A 27,107-nucleotide genomic window follows, 5' to 3' on the forward strand; every position below is an offset into this window, starting at 1 on the left:
ATCTTGTCTAAATTTTGGTACAGGGCCTGACTTGACCATGGTGTTAATCTGGTCAGATTTATAGAACTACTAGCTGACCCTGCGATTTTTGTCTCGCCAAAAATTGATCAGTTTTCGAATCTAATTTGTTGCGTACACTATTTATCCAGAAAAACAAATCGATTCTTCAGAATGATTTTTTATTTTTTTACAGTTTTGTGAAAACATGGAAGAATGTTGAGTAAATTGAGTACACAAACAAAACTAAGCACATATCGATCTTTCCATTATCGAATGATAATGCCATCTTCGTGTTATAAATATACAAGTTCCCGGAACATCCGGAGCCATGTTCTGGTGAACCAATAGTATCAAAACTGACTTCTGATACTGGTAAATAATGATTGAGCACGTTTGCATTTCCATTCTGGGCACTTCACTCCAATACATATATCAATCTATTTATCTATATAATCTATATATCAAAACGACCACGCATCACTCAAGGACAGGCAGCTCAATGTTCTCGTAGACGCCCCAGTTGCACACGCCGGTGACACCAGTTTCCGATACCGAGGCGCACCGTCGGATCACTTGACGCCATCGGCCGTCCCAGATAAATCCTCGAGGGCTCTGATGTACTACCTTCATGCAGAACGAACCCGGCATGTTTGACTCATCGCTGTTGCACTCGATGGCAATATTCTGCGTTCGATTGAATTTCTTGTATGCGCCACAATTGTCCACTCCCTTGGGATCCGTCGGTGAGGAACTCTGATAGCAACGTATGGCGAGGGCTGAGCTAAACAAAATAGAGATGATAACGGCTATTAAGCCCTAAACGCAATACAACGGAACGGCGGCGGAAACGGCAAATTTGACAGAAAATATATGGGCTAACTGTCATATTTTCCGTTTCCGTCGCCGTTTCGTTGTATTGCGTTTGGGGCTTTAGTGTAGGATTCATTTTCGTAACGGATATTCGACGAAAACGGAGAGATTCTTAAAAAATTCAACTAAATCCTGCGGGATCAAAACAAACTGCATTTCGTCGCCATGAATGTTTGGAGTCGTTCTGCCTGGAAAGGGTATTTAGGGAAGACTCCAACAATTCTTTCCAATATTTTTCATCGTTTCGTTTAGTTCATTTCATGTAGCGTCGGTTTGGTTTGCGTTCTACGATTTCTGATGCTCTCTGTTACATAATTAAGAATTTTCTTGCACCACTTCCGGTAGGATCTTTGCTGCTCCGAACCATGTAGTATCCTGTTATACATAGCAAAAATAAATATCACTGATAAATAAACATAAGGGTATCTTACCATGTTCATTTTTGTCGGCATATAATACCTACAAGGCATTTGCAATTCCAACCGCATTGCTATTTAAATTAACGAAATTTCTGGTGGTCGATTTCGGTGATCTACTGATTTTTGAATCAGAAACACCATCAGAGGTAAACAAAAATGGAAATGACAACTGTTGTCAAACTGACGTGATTCGAATTGAGGGGCTTCTCAATGGTCGAGTGATTGTAATAATTGTAATCCGTCACTCCCCAGGGGTATATAGTGGTGCCCGGAAAAATGGCCACCCCTCCGTCTATGTATTCGTCAATGGTAATACTAATGACACACTGGTGGTACAAGTACCATGGTACAAGAATCTTGATATGAGTACCATACCAATTATTGTCTTTATTAAAGATAGTCTTGGAATAATTTTCTTGTTCTCTTGTACCATGGTACAAGCAGGAACTAATTACCTGACCGAACCCTGACCGAACTACTGATCCTGACGGATCCTGATTGTGTTTGGTGAGAATAAGGTACCAGTCAAAACGATTAATGCAAGAGATGGCGTTTCTTCAATGGTAGTAAAATTGAAATTTCATCACAATTAGACTACTAATCAGTGCAAACTAAGTGCAGGAGATAATCTTTCCACCTCATACTTCATTCCTTATCACTACTTATTCACCACCATTTTCCATAAATTTGCAAAATACTTGATTTTCCCATACATTTTATCGATTTCCAACTACCATTCACGTAAAAAACTAACCTTATATGTTATGGCAAAAACCATTCGAAAATACTTATACTCTTCATTATGCCACCTAATGAATGATCCCATATCAAAAAGCTAATAACATTCATAAGTTAATGAAAAGTATAAGTTTCGGAATGTATGTGACTAATGCGATGTATAAGTTTTTTCTTATACATATCATTAAGCCCCTGCTTCAACAAAAAAGTATTAGAAATCTTAATAATATATAACATTAATTTTGTTTACGTGTTCTTCCATGAGCTCATGGTGAAAATTGTGAAAATCTCAGAACATAGAGTAGCGGGCTTAACAACACAGATAGAAACGCCGGTATCGCCACTCAGTGACGAGTACCGTAAACATGGTGCACGAAAGGTTGTTGTCTACACTTTTTACGACTGCTGCACCCTGGAAGTAAATGTCATCGAAGTAAACAGTCGGTCCCTCATTAAATTTTGGTCACTGCTAGCAGACTGCACGGGATGAAGTGAATCCCGACCGAGAAAAAGATAGCTAACATGTGCAAGTGTTTCCACCATTCCGGAGAAACTTCCGCTTTAGCTTGGTTAGATTTATACTGTTCTATATGGAGGCCCGTAAAAAGCATTACTATGTGAAAAACATTCGACAACATTTCATATGTGTTTGAGAATGCCGCGGAAAAAAGCTTCTAGTTAACCGAATATATTGATATATTTTTAAATATTTTTTTTATTCTGTGGATATTGAATAATCGTTTTATATTATAAATATGAACTTTACTGGTTTTATTCTTTGTTTTACATTCGAATTTTACGCAACTTGTTTTAAATTCCGGTAACCTGGAAATGTCCCTAGAATTTTTTTCTGAATCATCAGTAAAAAGCCAAAAGTGGCAGTATGGTTGTAGGTCATTTGGCCTAATGACGTTTGGCATAAGGCCGTTTGGCATAATTTGAAAAACGTTAATTATTCTTTGTAGTAAAATATGTGAAAATGTTAATATTTTATTTATTGCTACATTTGGAAATCCACATTACTATTATTGCCCGCATAATTACAAACTGTATATGGATATTTTCCCGTACGTTCGGCCACAGTATCCTTTACTGTTGACAACTGTAAATGAACAATCTCATGTAAAGTTTGAACAGTTTGTGGTACGGTTATTTGACAAATAACAGTATGTTGAATGGGCTGTTAAGTTATATCACCATAAAAAATCGGCCGTTTTCGCGTGCAAAATTTTCGCTCGACAGTATGATAAAATGTTGACATATAATGCAGGAAATATAAAACTTTTTAGGAACAGCATGTTGTATATTGACATTTAGTGATGATGTCGAGTAGTTATGGTTGAATCGACCGAAAAATATTTGATAACCGCAACGTAAACTGTGAAGCTATATCTTACATCGTAATAATGATTCTGACCATATAACATGTTGTTTTTTATTATGCGGGTGGTGTATAACAATATTTTCCGATAGTCATCGTCAGTCACATACGATATGTACACTTTCGGCCAAAAGTATGGGTTCACCCTCGAAAAATATAGGCAAAAGTTTTTGGTCGTATTTTCGCCGTCTTACATCCGATTTTGGGTATTGTTAACTCGATACAAAGAATTTGAGTAGATCTTGCACCGTAGATATTTTAAACTAATAATTTCCAATTTTTATGTACCAAAATATTAGATTAAGATATTAATTAGCCGGAGTTCTGGCAAATCGCACCAAGCGCCGTTCAGAAATCTACCATTTTATTGCTAAATTCCCATGTAGCAAATTCAATTAATTATAAACCGTATCGGATATCCCTTAGCCCTATAACTGAGGATATCCTAAAACAAATGTGCGCATGAATAGATATGAATTAATTTCCGATTCACTTTTACGAACAAAAACTCACTAGTCAGTCAAAAAGCAGCTTGGTGCGGTTTGGTTGAACCCCAACCAATTTGTCTTATTATTATGTTGAAAAAATATGTTGATTTTTCTCTAAATTGAGCCCACAAAATTTCGAAATGAAAAGTGAAATGGAACACAATTTTAATCATCTTTGAGGGGCATTGATGATTTTTTTTATTTTTAAAGATCAAAATGTTTACTCAAGTCAGTGCATAGTATGCATCGGCCAAAAGTTTGGGTTCACCCACTATATGGTGAACCGGCCACAAATTTAGGTTCACTCTCCTGATATGCGATATAATTCAGTTTTAGCCGAATATTGTCTGAAGTACGCGTAAAAAAAATAGTGTAAACGTTTAGATTTCAAAATCCTCGTAAAAAAGGGTCACAATGTGTCTAGCGAAGAATTGTTAGTATCATAAGAAAACAAAAACGTACAGTTTTGACATTGTATAGGAAACATACAATCTTTACAATATGGTTGACACATTCTTTAAAGCATGAGCTGTTCTTTTGAGTTTTACTGCATGCTGCTTTGGTATTTCATATGACAAGCATTTTCCAAAAATGTTGATGCCTTCTTTGAAGCATGATCAGTTCTTTCAAGTTGTACTGTTTTCATATGTGGACATTGCTAAAACATATTTGATTCATTGTTTTTTATACCTTCTTTTTTATAAATGCCTGGTTTTATTGTATTATAAAAGTGATTTGCAATATTTTAAGTTTGTAGTTTGTTAGTTTGTATTTCGCTTGATCACATGCACATGGCTTTATTTTGCACCTACAAAAAGAATTTCATATAACAATATATTTCAATCGTTTACGCCTATATGTACCTATTATGCCAAACGACCATTAGGCCAATCGGCCATTAGGCCAAACGACCATTAGGCCAAATGACTTTAGGCCAAACGATCTTATGCCAAACGACATTAGGCCAAACGACTTTAGGCCAAACGTGGCACAATCGGCAGTATTGCTGGAATTCCAGCAAAGAAGCTGTCAATGCGGGGCCAGAGAAGTTTACTGAAAGTTCAGTTAGAAATATTTTACTGAATTGGTTGCTGTATTTACAGCACAGGAAAATTCAGCAAAATTTCGCTGGTTTCCAGCGAAATAAACTTAGTGTGATATGAGGAGAAAGTGGCAGAAATAAAAACAGTGTGCCAGCTTGCCTGCGGGTCAGTCTCTGATTTGACGTTTCTGGAGGTCAACTTCACCCACCATTCGAGCATTTTGATCAATGTGGTATATTAGAAAGCTTGAATTTACTGAATCAGCACCTTCTTATATGCAGCATTGGTCAGAATACTCGGAGCGGTGGGTGCAGTTGACCTCCAGAAACGTCAAATCAGACTGACCCGCAGTTAAGCTGGCGGCCATTACCGCTCGCGGAAAACTGGATTGAAATTGCGTGTTTTTTGGTCGAGTCGAAGCTCTCAATATGCTACCATACTAGGGTAAAGTGACCAATAGTGGACCCCCAACCAATAGTGGACCCTCCAGCCATTTTTGCATTATTACTGCACAATGTCAACATTTTGCTATGAAATTCTATCGGGAAAACCTACCTTACAGTCCTATGATTTGATTACATGCATTAGAAATGCTATGGAAAGTCAAATTAGATGATTTTTTACAATTTTATAAAAAATAAACACGAGAGTGTCCATTATAGGAATATTTTGGGGTGTCCATAATAGGGAAGAAGAACGTCCCGAAACGGGACATGAAAATCAAATGAAGTGTCGACTATAGGGAAGCAATTTCCTATTATGGACCCCCAGGGGGTCTACTATAGGGCGAATTCAGTTAGACTTTAAAATGTTAATTTCAACGCATAACGTCGTGTATTTGGGTCTTTTATGTATGTATCGTGAAGAGGAGATGCAGAGCTTGTTGTTAGATATCAAGCAGAGTTAATATGTTGAACATTTCTAAGCCTTATGACAGGAAGAGCAAAATTCCGCTACTAGGGGGTCCACTATTAGGCATTTTACCCTATCTATATTTATGGTGTGGTTAGTACAATAACTTGGATGGTAATTTTGTATGCGGGTGTGTGCCTTGAGTTTTAGATTCCTGCCGAAAGCTCCTGCTGTTACCCTATTTCCGTAAAATGATTGGCGTCCCTGCGCATTTGTGCTGTTGCTGTTTTTTTTATCATTTTGACATTTACCGTTACCAGTAGTGGTATTTGTACCGCACTCAGTTTGTGTGAGCGACGACGGAGAAGTGCAGCGCGCAACGCAACTCGTTTCTTCAAATCGGTTTCAGTCGTAGTCTTGACGTGATCCCGTCGGTTTGGTACATAAAAGATTGTGTTTTTATCGCGAAGTCTGTCCGTAAAGTGTGATGGTTCAGTGATTTGGGACAAAAATAAGACACACCTGAACTTTAAGATGTTATGTGTCTTGGCGTTCGGAAGATCATAGAGAACTGTGAAAACGAAGAACCTTCTAATTTTGTGTAATCGAATGCACCGATAGCGATAGGTTGGGTGCTTTAATTCGCGGTGTGGGTGATTAATTATTCATTGAAAGGTAAAGGCTTTGATATCTTCATGTTGGAAATGGTCTCGAACCACGCAAGCGTAGCCTAATCAGCATCACACAGTGTATTTATTTTGTGTGAGCAGTATTTTTTTTTTGTCTTCTCAACACCGCGGCACGCATACAGTCGTATCGCAGAACATTTTACCTGGCGCTGCTGGCCTGGTCGCATTTGCCCCATGATCTGCGGCGGCTGGAACGTTGGAGCACAAAACAAAGTAGGCTGCGCAGATATCGCCCGGGTAAGGGTTCGCCTGCCACACAGAGCGTGTAGGACCAGCAGAGCGCAGTTGGCCTGGTCTACCTTTCTCGCACCAATCATCATCATCATCATCACCGCGCCATGGTTGCATAAACAGGTTTTTGCCGTCCTCTGCTGGCCTGCCGTGTTGTGTGTTCCCGCTTCCACGCTGCTCCGTTGGGGAAGGAAGGGTTCGTCGAAGTTTTGCTCCATGCCGGGGCAGTTAGTGCAGTGAACGGCATGCGAGAAGCAGAAGACTATTACACTGTGCAGCAGGGGTTTTGTTCTTTTAGTAGAAACGCTGATTGCGCATTGGTTGAGTAAAGTATGGCAGAAAGGCATATCTCGAACTCAAACATCCAAAATTTACTAAAATATCAGAGGTTCAGAGGCTAATTACTCTACAGTTCTATTTGAATGTCATATCCAAATGAGTGAGGTTGCAAAATAAACCCATTATGCAACTTTATAACTGAGACTGATTGATCTTAGTTTAGCTTGATCAGTGACCTGCAATGCCACCTTCGGTATTAAGTTCACTTTCCTCGAGACACGGTGTTATCCAGAGAGTGGATAGCTGCTTTAGTCTACTTTCTTGAGCTGAGATTCCGCGATTACGATTGACCTCCCCGCCTACTGTTTGGTATTTATTTAGCAGAAAAATAGATCACTTATAAAGCCTGGGGCATGGCACACTTTTCTTGGAATGCGCTTGCCGATGTGATGGTCACATTGAATGGAAGAAAGTCCCTCTGTGCGAAATCCGGAGAAGTGTAAAGGTCAAGTCGTGTTGGAGCAATAAGGGAAATTCGTTTTGGCTTAACGTGTGTGGCTTAACTCAAATATGGGAATAAACTCCTAAGAAACACACGACTCAGTCGGGGTGACGAATTTGTTGTTTATCTTTCCGTTCTATAGAGCCAGTCTGATGCGGCGGAATTCTGGTGTGTGTTGCGGTGAAGGAATTCAGTGACGAGTGACGACGTACGTGGTGAGGCGCGCGTTAAGCAAAGAAAACAGGTGCGATATCTACGGGCACTAGAGACTAGAGTGGTGCTGGTGCTCTGGACGCTTCGTCGTCTCGGGTGAAGAATGCAACGGTTAGTGAGTTAGTGGAGTAAAAGGGAATCGGTAATCCCCGGAAAAGAGTAACTCTTGGTCTCTAAAGTGCTAGGATGATGGAGCGTTATTGGTCGTTTTTTCTTTCATGGGAGGCAGTAAAGTAGCGGTTAATAGCTTCAGCGAAATAGTTTGTGCGTTGTTTTAGCCGGAACTCGGAAGAGATGTTGGTGCCAGTGGAAACGTAGAATGGAATGTTGATGGTGAGTTCTAATTTATCATTTTCTAGCTAATTAAGTGTAACAGAGTGGCAAATTAGCATCCTTGAAATTCAAAACACCAAAATAAGAAAATATCGAGTAGGGTATATGACTCAGACCTTAGCCTAATATGCTCTGGTTGAGCACATTTATCGTTGAAAATCTTTATACATTGAAGCTCTAACAAAAATTGTGCCACCAGACGGCTTGCTCACTTTTGGTTATTACGCCAAGTAGTCAAAAACAACAATAATTGTGCAAAATCTCTTATTTAATAAAAATTATTTCTTTTCCATTTAATTCCACTACGTTTTGTTATCTTTACAGATACGTATTTCGACCTCAACTGTGAGGTCGTCTTCAGTGTCTCGTAGTTGACTCGATTTATCTCTTATTTAAGCCATCGAAAGTCTTAAGCGAAGTAGACTTCATATTCGGCAAATTTTCATGATCTTAGCTCTGGTGGTGGATGCTTTTTCAGCCCACGAAAAGCTGGTGCATTATTCGCTATAAATCGTTTGTTAAAAGCCGTAAGGTATGCAATTATAATGAGCTGCTTTCACTCTTTCGGGACGGATGGGTCATATATGCCCATCGTTTTAGATTGGCTGTGTAAAATCTCAGAAGAGAGCTAGGTCCTGGCGTTCTCCAGCAAAGTTGTTCATCAGGATGTTGGGTTACTAGAAAAATATCGGAGGTTACCTTGACCTAAACCTAAACCCTGAAGACCCAGACCCAGACCTTGTGAAGTTTTCGCTTCTGAGAGCATGCAAATGAATCTAAAATATTTGAGTCCTATACCGCATTGTATGACAATTTTGAACACTATATGAGGTTTAGTTAGCGTCAAGGTAGTAATCAATTTTCAGGAATATGATATGTTCAAGGTAGTCCAAAATGTTTTAGAGTTCAGCCCACGGTATCTAACAGATCAATCAAGTCAATGTCTTTATAATCGGCATATACCCAAACTGGATCAATAAGCAAATGCGCATTGTATGAACTCAATTTCCTCGAAAACGAGATGTTCAGAACATCCAAAATGGTCTCGAGTTCAGCTCAAGGTATCTACCAGATCAATCAGTTCTTTTGAAATCGAATAATTTATGGTCACATGGATATTTTGGAATTCCAAAGGCCTTAGAAATGCCCCAAAATTTTGCGTGTAATCCACAAAAGAGGTCACCAAGACTTAAACAACAAGCATCCAAACACATAATACACTACTGCAACATCTGAGCCGTTGCCTGATTCGGACAATCGTGGCGAAGAAAACAGCAACGGTTTCCTGGGCGGTCGGGGCCCGTTGGCGTGGACAGAAGAGGGACGCTTCATTCCCCTGCAAGCAAATTATATAGCGCAAGGTATCAAGCCGCTGGACGACTCCGAAAGAGGCCAAGTGTTTCCCGTAAGGCGTACTCGGGACGCTTTGTTTTCCCCGACGGACGACGTGGAGTCCAGACATCGAGGAGCAACGTGTCAGCCATGCAGTTCAACTGCTCTTTTGTTAAAACGTCCGATGCTGTGAATATTGTTAGCCATTTCGGTCACCCAGCAGTTGAGTGAGTGGAGATTTTCCGGCAACATACTTAGTTTTGCCCGGAATTTTCTCATATGGTCCCATATGGTTCAAGTCCCAATCAGGGATCAGGGTTCGAAGACTTTGCCGGAGGGGATTATGAACGATTTGTTTCGTTAACGGGTCTAGTGTAAAGTAGGGTGAACATCCTATCCCCAATAGGACAATCGTCAAGGTGCTCGGTGTGTCCATCGACCGTCTCCTTTCAACCGCATCTCTGCGGAAGTCAAAGTCCGTTGTAGGACTACAGTTAACTTGGCTCGAAAGCTTTTGAAAGGAAGCTGCAGAGTCCTTAAAAGGAGGCTTCGAGCCTTTTGAAAAGAGGCTTCCGGTCCTTTTAAAAGAAGGATTTCGAGTCTCTTATATGGAGACTCCCCAGCCTCTTGAAAGGAAGCTTCCGAGTCACTAAAAGGGGCTTCCGATCCTCTTGGAATGATGCTTCCGAGCCTCTTGAAAGGAAGCTGCCAATCCTCTTGGAAGGCGGTTTCCAAGCCTCTTAAAAGGAGGCTACCGAGACTTTTTAAGGGAGGTATCCGAGCTTTTTGAAAGGAGGCGTTCGAGCCTCTTGAAAGAAGGCTTCCGAGCCTATTGATAAAAGGCTTCTAAGCCTCTTAAAAGAAGGCTTTCGAGCCTCTTGAAAGCAGGCTTCCGATTTGAAAGGAGGCTTCCGAACCTTTTGGAAGGAGACTCCCAAGCCTCTTGAAAAGAGGTTTCCGAGCTTCTCAAAAAGAGGCTTCCGAGACTCTTTAAGGTCACTCCTGACGGAATCCAAGTTTTAAAGTGCTCGCGTTTTTGAGGGCACACCACTCGATACGGAAGCAACGCACAACTGCCATTTTCGTTGCTTTAGTTTTGCTGCGTCGCAGCATGCGTGAAAAAATAAAAATGACAGTTGTGCGTTGCTTCCGTATCGAGTGGTGTGCCCTCGAAAACGCGAGCACTTTAAAACTTGGATTCCGTCAGGAGTGACCTTAAGGGAGGTATCCGAGCATCTTGAAAGGAGGCGTTCGAGCCTCTTAAAAGAAGGCTTCCGAGCCTCTTGAAAGCAGGCTTCCGAACCTCTTGAAAGGAGGCTTCCGTGCCCCTTGAAAGGAGGCGTCTGAGCCTCTTGAAAGGAGGCTTCAAGCCTCTTGAAAGGAGGCTTCCTGAGCCTCTTGAAAGGAGGCTTGAGGCCTCTTAAAGGAGGCTTCTGAGGCCTCTTGAAAGGAGGCTTCTGAGCCTCTTGAAAGGAGGCCTGAGCCTCTTGAAAGGAGGCTTCCAGGCCTCTTGAAAGGAGGCTTCCTGAGCCTCTTGAAAGGAGGCTCTGAGCATCTTGAAAGGAGGCTTCTGAGCCTCTTGAAAGGAGGCTTCCGATCCGAGCCTCTTGAAAGGAGGCCTGGAGCCTCTTGAAAGGAGGCTTCTGAGTCTCTTGAAAGGAGGCTTCCAGGCCTCTTGAAAGGAGGCTTCTGAGCCTCTTGGAAGGAGGCTTGAGCCTCTTGAAAGGAGGCTTCCTGAGCCTCTTGAAAGGAGGCTTGAGCCTCTTGAGAGGAGGCCTGAGCCTCTTGAAAGGAGGCTTCTGAGCCTCTTGAAAGGAGGCTTCCTGAGCCTCTTGAAAGGAGGCCTGAGCCTCTTGAAAGGAGGCTTCTGAGCCTCTTGAAAGGAGGCCTGAGCCTCTTGAAACGAGGTTTCCGAGCCTCTTGAAAGGAGGCTTCCGAGCCTATTTAAGGAGGTTTCCGAGCCTCTTGAAAGGAGTCTTCCGAGCCTTTTGAAAGAGGCTTCCAAGACTCTTGAAAAGAGGGTTTCGAACCTTTTGAAAAGAGGCTTCCGAGCCATTTGAAAGGAGGCTTCCGAGCCATTTGAAAGGAGGCTTCCGAGCCTCTTGAAAGGAGGCTTCCGAGCCTCTTGAAAGGAGGCTTCCGAGCCTCTTGAAAGGAGGCTTCCGAGCCTCTTGAAAGGAGGCTTCCGAGCCTCTTGAAAGGAGTCTTCCGAGCCTTTTGAAAGAAGGCTTCCAAGACTCTCGAAAAGAGGGTTTCGAACCTTTTGAAAGGAGGCTTCCGAACCTCTTGAAAGAAGGCTCCCGAACCGCTTGGAAGGAGTCTTCCAAGCATCTTGAAAGGAGGCTTCCGAGCCTCTTGAAAGGAGGCTTCCGAGCCTTTTGAAAGGATGCTTCCGAGCCTTTTTAAAAATGTTTCCGAGCCTCTTAAAAGGGGGCTTCCAAGCCGATTAAACGAGGTTCCCGAGCCTCTTGAAATGAGACTTCCAAGCCTCTTGAAAGGGGGTTTCCGAGTCTTTTGAAAAGAGGCTTCCTAGCCTCTTGAAAGGAGGTTTCCGAGCCTCTTGATAGGAGGCTTCCGAGCCTTTTGAAAGGAGGTTTCCGAGAATCTTGAAAGAATGCTTTCGAGCCTCTTAAATCGAGGTTTCGAGGCTTCCGAACCTTTTGAAAGAAGACTCCCAAGCCTCTTGAAAGAAGGCTTCTGAGCTTCCGAGCCTGTGTAAAAAGGTTTCCGAGCCTCTTGAAAGGAGGCTTCCGAGCCTCTTGAAAGGAGGCTTCCGAGACTCTGGAAAGGAGGCTTCCGAGCCTCTGGAAAGGAGGCTTCCGAGCCTCTTGAAAGGAGGCTTCCGAGCCTCTTGAAAGAAGGCTTCCGAGCCTCTTGAAAGGAGGCTTCCGAGCCACTTGAAGGGAGGCTTCCGAGCCTATTGAAAGGAGGCTTCCGAGCCTCTTGAAGGGAGGCTTCCGAGCCTCTTGAAGGGAGGCTTCCGAGCCACTTGAAGAGAGGCTTCCGAGCCTCTTGAAAGTAGGATTCCAAGCTTCTTAAAAGAAAGTTTCCGCGTCTTTTGAAAGGAGGCTTGCGAGCCATTTGGAAGGAGGTTTTCGAGCCTCTTGAAAGCAGGCTTCCAAATTTTTTAAAGGGAGGCTTCCGAGTCCCTTGAAAGACCTTTTGGAAACCTCTAGAAAGCAGACTCCTAAGCATCTTGAAACAAAAATGCCGAGCCTCTTGAAAGGAGGCTTCCGAGACTTTCAAGGGAGGTAGCCGAGCCTCTTGAAAGGAAGCGTTCGAGTCTCTTAAATAGAAGGCTCCTGAGCATTTTAAAAGGAGGCTTCTTGAATGAGGCTTTCGAGCATTTTAAAAGGAGGCTTCCGAGTCTCTTGAAAGGAAGCTTCCGAGCCTATTGAAGGGAGGCTTCCGAGCCTCTTGAGAGAAGGCTTCCGAGCCTCTTAAAAGGAAGCTGCGAGCCTTTTGAAAGGATGCTTCCGAGCCTTGTAAAATTAGGCTTACGAGACTTTTAAAGGAGGTATCCGAGCCACTTGAAGGGAGGCTTCCGAGCCTCTTGAAAGGAGGCTTTCGAGCATTTTAAAAGAAAGGAAGCTTCCGAGCCTCTTGAAAGGAGGCTTCCGAGCCTCTTGAAAGGATGCTTCCGAGCCTCTTGAAAGAAGGCTTCAGAACCTTTTGAAAGGAGGTTTCCGAGCCTCTTGAAAGGAGGCTTCCTAGGATCTTGAGGCTTCCTTGCCTCTTGAAAGGAGGCTTCCTTGCCTCTTGAAAGGAGGCTTCCGAGCATTTTAAAAGGAGGTTTCCGAATCTTTTGAAAGGAGGCTTCCGAGCAACTTGAAAGGAAGCTTCCTTGCCTCTTGAAAGAAGGCTTCCGAACCTCTTGAAGGAAGGCTTCCGAGCTTCTTGAAATGAGCCTTCCGAGTTTCTTGAAAGGAGGCTTCCTTGCCTCTTGAAACGAGGCTTCCTTGCCTCTGGAAAGAAGGCTTCCGAGCCTTTTGAAAAGAGGCTTCCGAGCCTCTTGAAAGCAGGCTTCCAAATCTTTTAAAGGGAGGCTTCCGAGTCCCTTGAAAGAAGGCTTCCGAGCCTTTTGAAAGAAGGCTTCCGAGCTTATTAAAAGGAGGCTTTCAAGCCTTTCGAAATTAATTTTCAATTAAGCCTTCGATCGTTTTGAAAGGAGGCATCCGAGCCTCTGGAAAGGAGGCTTCCAAGCCTTTTGGAAGGAGGCTCCAGAGTCTCTTGAAATTAGGCTTCCGAGCCTCTTGAAAGGAGGCTTCTGGACTTCTTGAAAGGAGTCTTCATAGCATCTTGAAAGGAGGCTTCCAAGCATCTTAAATGGAGGATTCGAGCCCCATGAAAGAAGCCTTCCGATCCTTTTGAAAGGAGGCTTTCGAGCCTCTTAAAATGAGGCTCTCCTCTTGAAAGGAGGCTCCGAGCCTCTTCAAATGAGGCTTCCGAGCCTCTTGAAACGAAACCTCCGAACCTCTTGAAAGAACCCTTCCGAGCCTCTTAATGAGGCTTCCAAGCCTTTTGAAACAAGGTTTCCGAGCATCTTGAAAGAAGGCTTCCAAGGCTCTTAAATGGAGGTTATCGATCCTCTTGAAATGAGGCTTCCTAACCTCTTGCCCGAGCCTCTTGAAAGGAGGCTCCCGAGCCTAATCAAAAAAGGTTCCCGAGTCTCTTAAAAGGAGACTTTCAAGTCTTTTAAAGGGAGGTTTCCAAGCCCCTTGAGAAATTAGGCTTCCGAGCCTCTTAAATGGAGGTTTAACGCCTATTGAAACGAGGGCTCAGAACCTTTTGAAAGAGACTCCCGAGCCTCTTGAAAGGAGGCTTCCGAGCCATTTCAAAAAAGGATCCCGAACCTCTTTAAAGCAGGCCTCCCAACCTCAAAAAATGTTGCCAAGCCTCTTAAAAGGAGGCTACCAAGCCTCTTAAAAAAGGCTACCAAGCCTTTTGAAAGTAGGCTTCCGAGCCTCTTAAATTTGTGCACCGGCAACTTCAACTCGGGTCATATTCTAAGTCCCCAAATCTGCAAAGCCCAACAAGATCAGCTGAGTAGGGTGGGTGCGCCCTTTAACTACGCTTCTTTTCCCATGGTCATGGCAAGACTAAGCTACAGTCAAACAAGTTCCGATTCGGCTGTTTTTGACACTGCCAGTCAGTTAAACCGACGTTCGAAGGAACTCCCAGTTGGTAAATCAGGCTTTCTACCAATACCATCAGCCAACGGAAATACATTCGAAGCCATTCCAATAGGTATCGCCGGAGAGTGGTGCAATAAATCAAATTCAGTTCCCGCTTTATTGTTATTAAATGACATCCGGACTTTCACAGACTGGCTCCTTATTTGGTTCAGCCTTTACACCGCCATTTTTAATTGTTTACGTCGTCTCTCAACGATCAGCTTTTATTTTCTAATTAAATTTTATTTATTTTAAAGTGTTTGCTTAAGTTTCTATGTTAAGTCCAATTTTAAATCGTGTATTTGTAAGTTATAAATCTTCGACCAAGTGCCAATGGCCATGATTAACGACGACATGTAAAGAACTGATTATTTCTCAAAATTCATATAAGGTAGAAAAAAATGAAAAAATGATTGCATTACGCAAATTATGTATCTTGTAACTCCTAAATCGGACAGAGATCAGAACTCGTCATCTTCTGTGTGGCAATCTACCGCTCGCGAGGTTTATTAGAGGCTCATGGTTAGTAAATTATGTCAACAGAATCTGACCCAAACTGGAAGAATCATATTTAAGCCTATAACCAATAAATCATATCCTACGGCACACGTCGCTTTTACGGCCTACTAAATAAGGCAAACCACAAACATTCTGCGTAGTGCCAATAATTCATTTCGTCATACAAATCCGGTTGGTCTTGAAAACCACCTCGTGCCGCTCCCGTTGGCGACGGATAATTGCGCACCAATAGATTCTTTATAGTCGCATGAACATAAGCAGCATCTTCGTGTGGAAGAAGTAGCAACTGCTAATAACCAGAAAAAACTTACCTTCCAAGCGGTGGCACCGCGGGTGGAAGTCATGTGGAATTCCATCGTCGAAATCCTACAAGACTTACCTACCTACTTGCATTGACTGCTTGGCTATGATTTCGATGCTGTTGTTGTTGTCGTCTAGCAGCGCACCTTGTTTGGCGTTTTGCTCGAGCAAAACATCATCGGGAGCGGCGTGCGGCGGCATTGCACCAAACCATGATCCATCATCATGAATGGGATCGGATGAAATCCATACTTCGTCCGTCAACGGCAAGTCAAATGGATGGTCCGCGACCGGTTTACCGAATCCATGCGAGTGGATAGTTTAATCTGCACATCATCATCATCCGTTCGATTAGGAGGATTGCTTCAAGGTTAGAGCATTCGCCCGCCGATTACGATGAGCGATTCCAGATGCACACACCGCGGCGGACCCGCTGCTTTGTGGTCTGGTACCAGTTTGCAAAAACCAGTCTTCCGTCATCGATCGGTCGTGTCGGCGGTAACTATTTATTACACGGTGTTGCATGAGCTTTAAACTTTGGGAGTTACTTTTTTGTTTTTTAGATACTTCTGCTTTTACTGTTTTTCGTCTAGTCATGTAACGTGAATTCTTTTAGCATTTCTGTTTTAATATTGGTCGTTTGTTCTAGAAAGTGATCGTGGGCGAATTCAACATCGTGTCATCGGACACTGCATATTTTCTTCCACCTGCAACACAGTGTTGTCGGTCTCTAAAATGCAAACAAGATTTTTTCGCCTCCTCGCCAGACAAACATCGCCGGCGACGACATGATCATCGCCGAGCACGTGAAATGTCGATGTTGCGCGCACTAATCCAGTACACCTACCACTTGAGTAGGGGTTGGGTACGCTGCAGCAGCAATAGCAGCAGGGGTCTATAAATTGTTTGTTTCTGTAGGTCTCCCCTACATAGAAAACACAAGCACAAGCAGCGGATCGTTAATTGAACAGCTTGGGGCTGCGCTCTGGCAATCGTAAAAAAAAATACATGGATGCAAATATTGATGGAGCACGAAGGTGGCATTTTCGAATGAGGTAAATCAATTGGGTGTGATTCTGGTTGGACGAAATTGGTTCAAAGTTCGGCAGATTAGTCATCCAATACAACTCGGTGTGTCTGATTTGCCTTTCTCACTACAAAACCATAATCATCAACCATAATAGGTCCCCCGCTTTCCAAGAACCGCTTAGAATTCGTCCACCCAAGTAGGCGCCTTTCCCATTCAACTTTCTCCGGGAACCGTCATTTAAAATTGTTGCCATTTAAAATTCCATCTGCTTACTCTCACCGAATGTTATTATCGTTTGCTGCTACGAGGACTGTCGCCGCCGCGCACTTCGAAGGAAAATGTAGTTTTTCCTCAGAATCCGCCGGCATCGCCACTTCTGCCTTGGACCGCAAAAACTAACCGATGCCGCTGCAGTCAGAGTCAGTGAGAGTTGTCTTGTATGCGCTTTGGAGAAGTTTATTGGTTTCGTATGCATGGCATCCTTAGTGGCTGAACATTAAATGTACATAAAACCATTGATAAACATTTCATGAAAATGTTTGGTTTTCATTTTGTCAGATTGTTCGTAGGTAATAACGCAAAATATGTTATTCTGGATTATGTAAATGCGATAAGATGGTTCAATTAGAATAATATATTTTGTTGTATGTTCTGTGTTAACACCATAGCTCGCTTTGAATTTAAAAAATGTTACCAGAAAAAAAACAAAATCTTGTGATGTGCATATTAGACTATTTAACCCAAAGTCGGTTGTTGGTAGTCTGCTCGGAATGCAGTTCGGTGCCTGTGCACTCTCCAAGATCTGCGAGCAAATCGACCAGACATACCGGAATTTTGCCTTTCTCTCCATAAATTTTTGCTCGTTTGGCCACGACGACGGCAGCGGCATCCAAGCTCCGTACATATGCCAAGAGAAAAGTTTCTCGTCCCATGCCAGACGAAACTCAGACCTAACCATCCAGTTGATTTGAAATGGTGCGATTGATTGGCTACCAGTAGTATACGAATCTTGAGATGCAGAGAAAGAGAAAACAAGGGCTTCCGGCGAAAAGTGATTTAGGGATTCTGAGATTTTCCGAAATCAGTGTTGCCAATGTTTGCATCCACTGGTACCGTGAAGTGTCGCGAATAACTTACGTATACCTAAATTATTTCGTTTTTAAGGAAAATCATTAAGCTCAGGAGAAAACTATCAATTGTTATCTCCTTGAATCCTTCGGTATGCCCCTTGAGTATCAGGGTTCCCACCAAAACAGAGCATTGTCAGTCTGAGATAGAACACGAGTGAAAAGAGATTAATAATACATCCCGGGTAGAAGCCGTGATATTGATAACAAAACATGATATTAACTTGTTCGAAATAAGAGTGAAAATAACAAAAAATTTGTACCGAAATATCATGAAAATATCAGGTTTTGCTATTAACAAGAACAAACTAATATCTCAAGATATTGATAAGTTCTTGTTAATGGCAAAACCTGATATTTTTATGATATTTCGGTGCAAATTTTAGTTATTTTCGCTTGTTATTTTTACTCTTATCTCAAACAAATTAATATCATGTTTTGTTATCAATATCACGTTTTACTGTTAATGAGTTATTATCATCTACCCGGGATGCCTCAAAACTAAACGGAACGTTTTTCAATCTTTCTTCGGGAAAGAAGTCCTCAGCTTCAGAAGTGGGATACCGGTCACCGCGGAAACACAACGGAAGTGCAGATAAACGGATTTCCTGACATTTCGACGAAATTCGCGACGATGCCATTGACACCAGACAAATGGCTGCGAAGCAAGCAGAAGATGGTGCCGTGAGGAAGTGCGATCTGCCATTTTTTGATGCGGAGAACGACGAAACGAAGATGGATAACCCGGATAGTGACGAAAAGAAAACGATTTTCAACCGAAACTAGCCGGAGGCGCAAGTGAAGGAGTTATACCAACAACACAGAGTGTAGGTCAATTTCCAACAATGACATTACACCCGTACGACGTGGGCCGCCTGATCCCAGAGAGTATTCGGAAGGAGACGGCGTGTGCAAGTGGTTACGACGAATCGATCACTTTCGTGTAATTTATGGATGGACGGAACAAATGTGTCTACTGTACGGCTCGACTTGGTTGGCGGGTGCAGCCGCAAACTGGTATAGACGTCATGAGGAGCGGATTTTCGATTGGCGCCAGTTTAAGGATCGGATTGTGATTGCTTTCCCGGAAATGTACTATGAGGCTGATATTCATCGTGAGCGTGAGCTAGAATTTGTGCGGATCGAAAATGGAGAATCCTAATAATCGTATGTGTACCGTGTAGATGCCATTGCACAGAAAGGCGATTTCAGTGAAAGTATTTTATCGATTTAAAAAAAAAACAAACTTTTAATGCTTACACACTTAAAATTCAAAGGCGAAATGTGCTCAAGTGTTCGTATAAAGGTCCGTATAATAAATCAAATTTGACCCGAATATTGTTTGCATTAAGAAAATATACGGACGAGTACCAGAAAGGTTGATGTTAGAAACCTTCCGGAAATAGTAGAAAAAATCTAGTCGAGGCCGTCTTCTCCATCAAATCAAGGAAGAATCAAGGAATCATCTGGACACAGCAGATCTAAACGAACTAAACAGAGAAAACTTTTCAGACGTTTCAACAACTCTTTAATCATGTTTGCACAATAATGTAGCAAGAATCAATCTCTTGGGGTCAAGAGTATTTTTTTATCCTAAGTTATTATTTCACGTTACGATTTTGAGTTTCGCATAATTATTTTATTTCCCGGGATCCCGGGAAATCCCGGGAATTTAACATTTTATTTCCCGTTTCCCGGGAAGTTGATTCCCGGGAAAAATGGAACCCCTATTTGTGACTGATAGTGGAAAATATGAGTTCAATCGGTTGCCTTTTGGGTACGCTAACTCACCGCCTATATTCGTAAAATTCATTACCAAGATTTTAGAGCCATTTATTAAAGACGATCGTGTAATCGTTTCCATTGACGACATGTTTATTGCGTCGGACACGTTGAGTGAACATTTGCAAACATTGAAAGAAGTACTCGATACACTCGCTGACAATCATTTGGAGTTACAGTTTGCAAAGTGTCAGTTCATAAACACTCAGATTGAGTATTTGGGTTACGATGTCCAGTCCAACCAAATCCAACCTAGTGATCGACACGTTAAGGCAATTAAAAACTTTCCCATTCCATACAACCGAAAAATCCTTCAACGGTTTTTTCTTCTTCTTCATTGGCATTACATCCCCACACTGGGACATTGCCGCCTCGCAGCTTAGTGTTCATTAAGCACTTCCACAGTTATTAACTGCGAGGTTTCTAAGCCAGGATACCATTTCTGCATTCGTATATCATGAGGCTAACACGATGATACTTTTATGCCCAGGGTAGTCGAGACAATTTCCAATCCGAAAATTGCCTAGACCGGCACCGGGAATCGAACCCAGCCACCCTCAGCAGTCTTGCTTTGTAGCCGTGCATCTTACCGCACGGCTAAGGAGGGCCCCGGTTTTTAAGCTAATCAATTATTTCAGAAAGTTCATTCAGGGTTTTACAGGCAGCAAAACTGTATGAACTTTTGAAGGAGGACAATGATTTCTTGACGACTGCTGATCACATAGAGGCCATTGAAAATCTCAAAAATGCCTTGATTTTGAAACCTGTCTTACGAATATATTCACCAAATGGTGAAACTGAATTGCACACTCATGCTTCGTCGTCAGGATTCGGTGGTGTCTTATTACAGCGGCAGAATGACGATGAACTGATGCACCCTGTAATGTATCATAGCCGGAAAACAACGGTTGCGGAGTCAAAGTTACATAGCTTTGGGCTTGAGACTCTATCAATTGTCTACTGCTTGCAAAGATTTCGGACCTATTTATTTGTAATGATGTAGTGAATTTGTAATGTCAGTTACGACGCTAACTGACTGTATCTCTCTTAAACAAACCTTGAAAAAAAAAGATATTAACCCAAAGATTTCAAGATGGGCTCTCTATCTGGGACAGTATGATTTCGATATTACTCATCGTCCTGGAGAGCGAATGCAACATGCAGATGCTCTATCACGGTCGAATATCAATTTGTTAGTAAAAGATGAGTGTACTTCGAATATCTTTGAAGAGGCATTATGCGTTGCTCATCATCAAGGTATCCACGCATGCGTGAACGAGTGCAGGAGCATGCAAAGTCTTGTGTCACATGTATTGCGTACAATCCCAGGAATAAAAAGTATGATGGTAATCTTTATGAGGTGGATAAGCCCAAGATACCGTTTGAGTTATGCACGTTGAACACCTTAGGCCCTTAGAGCGGACTAAGGGTAAAAATGTACATATATTGGCAATTTTGGATGCGTGTACAAAATTTATTAAGCTTTTCCCTACAAAGACTACTAATACCAGAGAGGTGATGAAATCATTGAAATCGTATTTTCATGCGTATTCTACACCGAAAGTACTCGTTTCTGATAGGGGAGCTGCATTCACCTCACTTGGATTCGAGCGATTTGTTACAGATCATGGTGTTAAACACGTAAAAGTTGCAACAGCATGCCCCAAGTCCAATGGGCAAGTTGAGCGGTACAACAAGACGTTGGTACCACTACTTGGCAAAATGGTTGAAGAATCGGGAAAAAGTTGGGATACCGTTCTCTCCGATGTACAGTTTTTGTTGAATAACACGGTGAATCGCTCTACTAGAAAGACGGCTTCTACTCTTTTGTTCGGTGTTAATCAGAGAAGACGAATCGATTGTGATCTAACTCAATATTTGCAGGATCAGAACGACAACTTCGATAGAGATTTGGGTAGTCTTCGAGAGACAGTTAGCGAAAGTGTGCGAAAACAACAGCAATATAACAAACACACATACGACAGTCATTGCAAGAAGAAACCAACTACCAGACAGGAGATTTGGTAATGCTACGGAGGGCAAATGTGGTAGGAGAGAGAAGTAAACTGAAGCCAAAGTTTCGCGGTCCCTATATAGTTAAGAAAGTGCTCGATAATAACCGTTATGTGGTAGCTGACTTAGATAATTACCAAGTATCAAACAATCGTTTCGAAGGGATTTTTGACCCTTTAAATATGCGGCTCTATCAAAAAGCGGAAAACAGCCAGATGTTGTTGATTCAGATTCAGAAATCGAATACGAGGATATAGAGTACTTGGAAGATGAGGAAGATTAGTTAAGATAAAATGTGCAGGATGGCCGAGCTGTAAGCTTAGGAGAAAACTATCAATTGTTATCCCCTCGTATCCTTCTGTATGCCCCTTGAATGTTGGGATTCCCACCAAAACAAGTCTGAGATAGAACAGGAGTGAAAAGAGATTAATAATACATGCGTCAAAACTAAACGGAACGTTTTACCTTTCTCATAAACAAAGTATACGTAAACGCTATAGGATCACTCCAAAACCGAACTTTTTATAGAAGGCTCGAAGACCCATAGTGTTATATACCAATCGACTCAGTTCGACAAATTGAGGTGATGTCTGTATGTGTATGTGCACAAAAAGTGGTCCACTAAATCGCCTGACTTGAATAACTTCAATCGTTTAAGTTTTTGCATATTCTTTTCCGCTTCTAACTGCACGAATTCATACAATGGTAGCAGATTTAGAATTGCATCTAACTATTTTGAAGGAGTGCTACGCATCGCTCCCGTTATAGCAATGGACACTAACCTTTGCAGTTTTGTCAGCTTCTTCTGTGCAGTAGCCTCTTTTGTTTTTGGCCTCCATACAAGAGCAGCATATGTCAGTTTTGGACAAACTATGGAAGTTTAAATCCACTTTATGGCACGGCAAATGCTGGGTAAAGCGTACCATTGGTGCTTCGCGTACCTGAAGGAATAAAATAGACCCCATCTCGCGGTCCTTAGCCTCTTACCCAGCAACTCCTATCCCTACCTCCCCGCGGTGCTGGCCGGGATACGAGCAACCTTAGGGAAGATCGGGTAACCAACCCCGGTGGGAACTATGGTCGTATGCTGACAGGGAAGGGGGGGTTTGCTCCTCTCCGGAGGTGCAAATCTTATTGAGCGTCTGTTCTCCATGTCAGGATCGGCTCACAACAGCGTCTGTTCTCCATGTTAGGGGCGGCTAATCATCGTCCGAGTGCCAGCGAGGGACTCTAAGTGAAACTGTGCACCATGGTCCACCGGAAATAAGGAGGAATGGTCCTCCGGAAATTTAGGGGGTTTGGTGTCAGGCCCTGCAAGCCAGCCTTTAACCCTCTAAGACCCGGGACGAACGGATTTTTTTCAAATGGCTCGCATTCAGCACCTGATCGTCGGAATTCCTCGCGGTTTCGTTTGTGCTCAATGGGAATAGCTATATTTTTGCTCTGATACATTTTCAAATAAAAATTTTTGTTCAGGTCCGAATTATTGCTAAAAATAAGTGTGCGCGGGGGTGTTTTTTCTATAATTCAAACATCTCTTCAATATTCTGGACGTGTTCATGCCCAAAATTTATCAAATCACCCATCAAACCAACCAACAAAAGATATTTGTAAAGATTTTTAGTCGATTCCGATGTTTTCACCATTTGAGTAGGGCAGGATTGACTGAATTCAGGGCCGCATTCAGGGGTTACAATGGTAGAGTATGGGCTAAAAATTCAATTACAATGAAATTTGCATGAGCATGCGGCTGCACAAATTTAAAAATCAGGAGTTTTAAATATTTAATTTTCAATTGAAAATGAGATTCTGAAATTCTTATCAGGGCCGGATTTAGGGGTCGAAATGGGGGTGACCAGGGGCCATATCACCAATTGCAATGAAACAGGGCATGCGACTGCTCAAACTTCATGAAAACACATCAGGAGGTCAAAGAACTCTGTTTGAATTTGAAATTGACCTTCTGTAATTTTGACCAGGGCCGGCTTCAGGGATCCAAATGGGGAGGGCAAGGGCCATATCACCAAAAGCAATGAAACTGGGCATGCGACTGCTCAAACTTCATGAAAACACATCAGGTGCTCAAAGAACTCTGTTTGAATTTGAAATTGACCTTCTGAAATTTTGACCAGGGCCGGATTCAGGGGTCTAAATGGGGAGAGCAAGGGCCATATCACCAATTGCAATGAAACTGGGCATGCGACTGCTCAAACTTCTTGAAAACACATCAGGAGCACAAAGAACTCTGTTTGAATTTGAAATTGACCTTCTGTAATTTTGACCAGGGCCGGCTTCATGGGTCCAAATGGGGAGGGCAAGAGCCATATCACCAAAAGCAATAAAACTGGGCATGCGACTGCTCAAACACCATGGAAACACATCAGGAGCTCAAAGAAATCTGTTTCAAATGGAAATTGACCTTCTGAAATTTCAACCAGAGCCGGATTTAGGAGTGAAAATGGGGAGGGCAGGGCCATATCACCAATTGCAATGAAACAGGGCATGTGACTGCTCAAACACCATGAAAACACATCAGGAGCTCAAAGAACTCTGTTTGAATTTGAAATTGACTTTCTGAAATTTCAACCAGGGCCGGATTCAGGGGTGAAAACATGGAGAGCGGGCTGCTCAAACATCATGAAAACACATCAGGAGCTCAAAGTATTCTGATTGAACTTGAAACTGCTCTGATACAAATTTCAGGAATTTCTCCGGAAAATACTCCAGGAATTCCTCTAGAAGTTCCTCCAGGAATTCCTCTAGAAGTTCCTCCGGGAATCCCTCCAAAAGTTCCTCCAGGAATTTCTCCGGAAGTTCTTCCAGTAATTCCTCCGGAAGTTCCTCCAGGAATTCCTCCGGAAGTTCCTCCAGGAATTCCTCCGGAAGTTCCTCCAGAAATTCCTCCGGAAGTTCCTCCAGGAATTCCTCCGGAAGCTCCTCCAGGAATTCCTCCGGAAGTTCCTCCAGGAATTCCTCCGGAAGTTCCTCCAGGAATTCCTCCGGAAGTTCCTCCAGGAATTCCTCCGGAAGTTCCTCCAGGAATTCCTCCGGAAGTTCCTCCAGCAACTCCTCCGGAAGTTCTTTCAGGAATTCCTCCGGAAAATCCTCCAAGAATTTCTGCCGAAGTTCCTCCGGAAGTTCCTTCAGAAATTCCTTCGGAAATCCCTCCAGGAATTCATTCGGAAATTCCTCCAGGAATTCATTCGGAAATTCCTCCAGGAATTCATTCGGAAGTTCCTCCAGGAAATCTTATAGAAGTTCCTCCGGGAATTCCTCCGGAAGTTCCTCCAGGAATTCCTCCGGAAGATCTTTCAGGAAATCCTCCGGAAAATCCTCCAAGAATTTCTGCCGAAGTTCCTCCGGGAATTCCTCCGGAAGTTCTTTCAGGAATTCATTCGGAAATTCCTCCAGCAATTCTTTCGGAAATTCCTCCAGGAATTCATCCGGAAGTTTTTCCAGGAAACCCTACGGAAGTTCCTCCAGGAATTCCTCCATGAATTCCTCCGGAAGTTCCTCCATGAATTCCTCCGGAAGTTCTTCCATGAATTCCTCCGGAAGTTCCTTCATAAATCCCTCGGGAAGTTCCGCCATGAATTCTTCCGGAAGTTCCTCCAGGAATTCATCCAGATGTTCCCACAAGAATTTCCCTCAAAGTTCCTTCAGGAATTTCCCGGAAGTTCCTTCAGGAATTCCTTCGGAAGTTTCTCCAGGAATTCCTCCGGAAGTTCCTCCATAAATACTTCCGAAAGTTCCTCCAGGAATTCGCCGGAAGTTCCTCCAGGAATTCCTCCGGAAGTTCCTCCAGGAATTCCTCCGGAAGTTCCTCCTGGAAGTTCCTTCAGGAATTCCTCCGGAAGTTCCTCCAGGAATTCCTCCGGAAGTTCCTCCAGGAATTCCTCCGGAAGTTCCTCCAGGAATTCCATAGAAAGTTCCTCCAGGAATTCCATAGAAAGTTCCTCCAGGAATTCCATAGGAAGTTCCTCCAGGAATTCCATCGGAAGTTCCTTCAGGAACTCCTTTCTTTCGAAGGAATTCCTGGAGGGACTTCCGGAGGAATTCCTGGAAGTACTTCCGAAGGAATTCCAGGAAAAACTTCCGGAGGAATTCCTGGAGGAACTTCCGGAGGAATTCCTGGAGGAACTTCCGGAGGAATTCCTGGAGGAACTTCCGGAGGAATTCCTGGAGGAACTTCCGGAGGAATTCCTGGAGGAACTTCCGGAGGAATTCCTGGAGGAACTTCCGGAGGAATTCCTGGAGGAACTTCGGAAGGAATTCCTGGAGGAACTTCCGGAGGAATTCCTGGAGGAACTTCCGGAGGAATTCCTGGAGGAACTTCCGGAGGAATTCCTGGAGGAACTTCCGGAGGAATTCCTGGAGGAACTTCCGGAGGAATTCCTGGAGGAACTTCCGGAGGAATTCCTGAAGGAACTTCCGGAGGAATTCCTGAAGGAACTTCCGGAGGAATTCCTGGAGGAACTTCTATAAGATTTCCTGGAGGAACTTCCGGATGAATCCCTGGAGGAATTTCCGAATGAATTCCTGGAGGGATTTCCGAAGGAACTTCTGAAGGAACTTCCGGAGGAACTTCGGCAGAAATTCTTGGAGGATTTTCCAGAGGATTTCCTGAAAGAACTTCCGGAGGAATTGCTGGAGGAACTTCCGGAGGAATTCCTGGAGGAACTTCCGGAGGAATTCCAAGAGGAACTTCCGGAGGAATTCCAAGAGGAACTTCCGGAGGAATTCCTGGAGGAACTTCCGGAGGAATTCCTGGAGGAACTTCCGGATGAATTCCTGGAGGAATTTCCGGAGGATTTCCTGGAGGAACTTCCGGAGAAATTCCTGGAGGAACTTCCGGGGAAATTCCTGGAGGAACTTCCGGAGAAATTCCTGGAGGAACTTTTGGAGGATTTCCCGGAGGAACTTCTGGACGAATTCCGGGAGTATTTTCCGGAGAAATTCCTGAAATTTGTATCAGAGCAGTTTCAAGTTCAATCAGAATACTTTGAGCTCCTGATGTGTTTTCATGATGTTTGAGCAGTCCGCTCTTTATATTTTCACCCCTGAATCCGGCCCTGGTTGAAATTTCAGAAGGTCAATTTCAAATTCAAACAGAGTTCTTTGAGATCCTGATGTGTTTTCATGAAGTTTGAGCAGTCGCATGCCCACTGCCCAGTTTTATTTCTATTGGTGATATGGCCTTTGCTCTCCCCAGTTGGACCCCTGAAGCTGGTCCTGGTCAAAATTTCGGAAAGACAATTTGAAGTTCGAGCAGAATTCTTTGAGCTCCTGATGTGTTTTCATGAAGTTTGAGCAGTCGCATGCACTGTTTCATTGCAATTGGTGATATGGCCCCTGCCCTCCCCATTTTCACTCCTAAATCCGGCCCTGGTTGAAATTTCAGAAGATCAATTTCCATTTGAAACAGATTTCTTTTAGCTCCTGATGTGTTTCCATGGTGTTTGAGCAGTCGCATGCCCAGTTCCATTGCTTTTGGTGATATGGCCTTGCTCTTGGACCCCTCAAGCCGGCCCTGGTCAAAATTACAGAAGGTAAATTTCAAATTCAAACACAATTCTTTGAGCTCCTGATGTGTTTTCATGAAGTTTGAACAGTCACATGCCCTGTTTCATTGCAATTGGTGATATGGCCCCTGCCCTCCCCATTTCGACCCCTAAATCCGGCCCTGATAAGAATTTCAGAATCTCATTTTCAATTGAAAATTAAATATTTAAAACTCCTGATTTTTAAATTTGTGCAGCCGCATGCTCATGCAAATTTCATTGTAATTGAAT

General features: G+C 43.0%; 1 protein-coding gene across 4 annotated transcripts in view; it reads left to right on the top strand.

Moving 5' to 3' along the window:
- The first annotated feature begins 6,191 nt into the window (after positions 1 to 6,191).
- LOC134226471 (protein phosphatase 1 regulatory subunit 16A-like) overlaps positions 6,192 to 27,107 on the top strand; it is a 417,502-nt gene continuing 396,586 nt past the window's right edge. Inside the window, exons 1-2 of one of the 4 annotated variants that reach the window (XM_062707267.1) lie at positions 6,192 to 6,466; positions 7,635 to 8,038. The gene's annotated coding sequence lies outside the window, so the exon portion shown is untranslated. Of the gene's footprint in view, positions 6,467 to 6,693; positions 6,718 to 7,615; positions 8,039 to 27,107 lie in introns of those variants that run through there. The other 3 variants (XM_062707272.1, XM_062707269.1, XM_062707270.1) reach the window with 3 other exon arrangements.

Source organism: Armigeres subalbatus, chromosome 3 (genome assembly GCF_024139115.2).
Source record: "Armigeres subalbatus isolate Guangzhou_Male chromosome 3, GZ_Asu_2, whole genome shotgun sequence".
Lineage (NCBI taxonomy): Eukaryota > Metazoa > Arthropoda > Insecta > Diptera > Culicidae > Armigeres > Armigeres subalbatus.